A 2,965-nucleotide genomic window follows, 5' to 3' on the forward strand; every position below is an offset into this window, starting at 1 on the left:
GAAGAAAGCCCAATATTTCTTTCATTGATTTAACAAATGTTTATTGAGCACCTGTTACGTGCCAGAGACTGTTAGGAGCACAAGATAAATCAGTATAGCAGGCAAATATTCATACATTGGTCTTACATTTTAGGGAAAAAAATGAGAAATTAATATAAGAAATTCATATAACATGTTGTTGGTGATAAATGCTATGGATGAAAAAATAAAGCGTAGAGCAGAAGAAATTCCCAGGCAGTCCAGTGATTAGGACTCAGCATTTTTCACTGAAAGGGGTCAGGGTTCAGTCCCTGGTCCCAGAACTAAGAGACCCAAAACCTTGAAGTCCGGCCAAATAAATAAATAACTGAGTAAAGCAGTGTGAGGGGAATGGCTGCTACTCCTGCTAAGTTGCTCAGTCATGTCCGACTCTGTGGGACCCTATAGACTGTAGTCCGCCAGGCTCCTCTGTCCATGGGATTTTCCAGGTAAGAATACTGGTATGGGTTGTCATTTCCTTCTCCAGGGGATCTTCCCGACCCAGGGATCAAACTCACATCTCTTAGATCTCCTGCATTGGCAGGCAGGCTCTTTACCACTAGCCCCACCTAGGAAGCCATACTAACTAGAGGGGAATGGGGGAGATTGCAATTTTAAATCGGATTATCAAGTTGGGCTTTGTTCAACTGACATTTGGGCAAAAGCTTAGAGGAGGTGAGAGAGTAAGCTATGTGGAGGGGAAGGGTGTTCTAAACAGAGGGAACAGCTCATGAGAGGTGGAATGTGCCTAAGTATCTTTAGGGGGAAATGGGTGGGCCAGTATAATGGGAGGTGAGGACAGAGAGGAAGAAGGGGGAAAGTTATTTAATCTCTTTTTAAAAAAATTTTTTGGCTGCACCTGGTCTTAGTTGGGGCACTGCTGGGAGCTGGCACACGAGATCCCACCCATGACAAGGTCACGAGGAGAAAGCCTGACAGGCAAGGCAGATCAGGTTTTCAGGAATTTCGAAAAGCTGCCCCCGGCGCTCACCTTAAAGACGATATCTGTCTTTCTGATGCCTGCCTCAATAGATTACTCTCTAATTTCTGTGACACAGGCAGAAGACCTTCCCCGATCTCTTCCCAAATAAGAATCAATTTAGAACTTTAATCAATAAGTTTCCCAGGTGGTGGTATTTTATGAGATTATCCGGGGTGAAAGGAGTGTTTTAATTTAAACTCCTTTGCTGGTATTTTAGTTTGTTTGGCAAATGCATTTATGCCCTGGGTACTAATATGCATGATTGCTTATAATACCCTAATCATAAAATAACATAAAGAACCTGATCATATAAAGGCCCTAACAGACATAGAGCCCTTCGGGGGGTGAGGAAACCCTATTAGAAAACACAAGAAAAATTATTCTAAAAGTAGCTACTGGGTTAACATTTGCTTGCTGTGTTTTGCTTGCTGTGTTTTTGCTTTTAATGTGCTAAGGTTGTGTTATAGAAACCATTGTTAATATAGTTAAAGAGCTAGAGAAATAAGAGCTTAGCCCTAGTGTGGTAACAATGAGATGGTTGTTAATTGTCAGCCAGGAGTGCTAGGCAGAAGCTGCCTCACCAAAGTCACAGAGTGAGTCTAGGGTAAACTTCTTAGATAAACGCAACTGACAACTTCTGCAGAAGATTAATTTTTGTGTTAACAAGGTTATACTTCTACTCTGTACTGTTGCCCTATGAGACTGCTACCTTTCAGTTAAGGTCACCATAGAAACAGAAAATAGGTTTATATTCACCTGACTTGCATAAAATGTTAATGGGCCCCAAGGCCAGAAGATAATATACAAGACCCTCAGAAACAAAGAAGTATGCAGAAAACACCCTGGTTTCGTGAAGTACAAGCTGATGTAACGTTAAACTATCTTCCCCTTAGAAATGTACTAATTTAGGGTATAAAAGGCACGGTAAAAAATAAAACATTGCCAGACTGCCAGACTCTGCACCCCCCGCCACCCCCCACCCCCCCCCCCCGTCTAGTCTCTCTCTCTCTCACTCTCTCTCAGCGATGCCGTTCATCCTGAAGGTACCCCCTGGATCCTGCCGAGGCTGGACCCCGGCAAGGCATGGTGGAATCTTCCTTGCTGGCATGTGAGATCTCTTTCCCTGACCAGGGATTGAACTTGGGCCCCATGCATCTGGAGCAAGTAGTCTTAACCACTGACCATCAGGGAAATCTCCCGTTTAATCTTCCCGGGCCTCTATTCCGTCCTGTGAAAAATGAGGATATTAATAGTACCTACCTCAGAGGTACTGTTACGAAGACTAAAGGAACACATGTCAATCTCTTAAACAGGGGCCTGACTGGCGGTGGCACTCGTGGAGGTGCATGGCCAACTTCCACCGCCGGGAGGCAGCAGCGAGTCCCGGCCGGGCTCTGGGCCCCCGTGCAGGGTCAAACGAGGTGAGGCCCTTCCCGGAAGTCTGCAGACTCTGTGACAGCAGCCGTCTCCGGCATTCCCGGCCACGCCGCGGCCACGTGAGCGCAGAGTTCTGGCACAATGCACGCACTTCTCTGCCTCTATGGGCACGCCGGCCTCCCACCGGGAGCATCCTCCCCTCTCCAGCCCTGCCTGCCTCCAGCCTCCTCCGGCTTCACTCCAGGATAGCGCCAGGATGCGGGAAAAGAGAGTGGGAATGGTGTGGGGATGAGGGGCGAAGAGGAAATCCAGAGACTCAGGGAGCCCCTTCCTCATGATCTGTGCAGACTTTCCAGCCAATTTCTCAGGCAGGCCAGCTGGTGGTAAAGGGTCCAGCTTTCACTGCGGAGGGCCCAGGTTTAATCCCTGGTCCCGGAACCAAGCAAGCCATAGGTTGCAGTCGAAAGAGGGGGAAAAAAAAACGATAGCTTCAAAGACATCTCCTGCTTTACTTGCTTCTTTAGTTTAAATTTTTAAAATATTTAGAATCCAGGCAGTTTAAGTACACACAAACACACTGAAAAGTCT

At 46.6% G+C, this 2,965-nt stretch overlaps 1 long non-coding RNA gene across 1 annotated transcript; it reads left to right on the forward strand.

Annotated features, from left to right (window-relative positions):
* The first annotated feature begins 294 nt into the window (after window positions 1–294).
* On the forward strand, window positions 295–2,574 carry LOC139032882 (uncharacterized). Its single transcript, XR_011485516.1, has 2 exons — window positions 295–467; window positions 2,314–2,574. It is a non-coding gene; the product is annotated as an uncharacterized lncRNA (long non-coding RNA).
* Window positions 2,575–2,965: the final 391 nt, after the last annotated feature.

The sequence above is a fragment of the Odocoileus virginianus genome, chromosome 33 (assembly GCF_023699985.2).
Source record: "Odocoileus virginianus isolate 20LAN1187 ecotype Illinois chromosome 33, Ovbor_1.2, whole genome shotgun sequence".
NCBI classification, from domain to species: domain Eukaryota; kingdom Metazoa; phylum Chordata; class Mammalia; order Artiodactyla; family Cervidae; genus Odocoileus; species Odocoileus virginianus.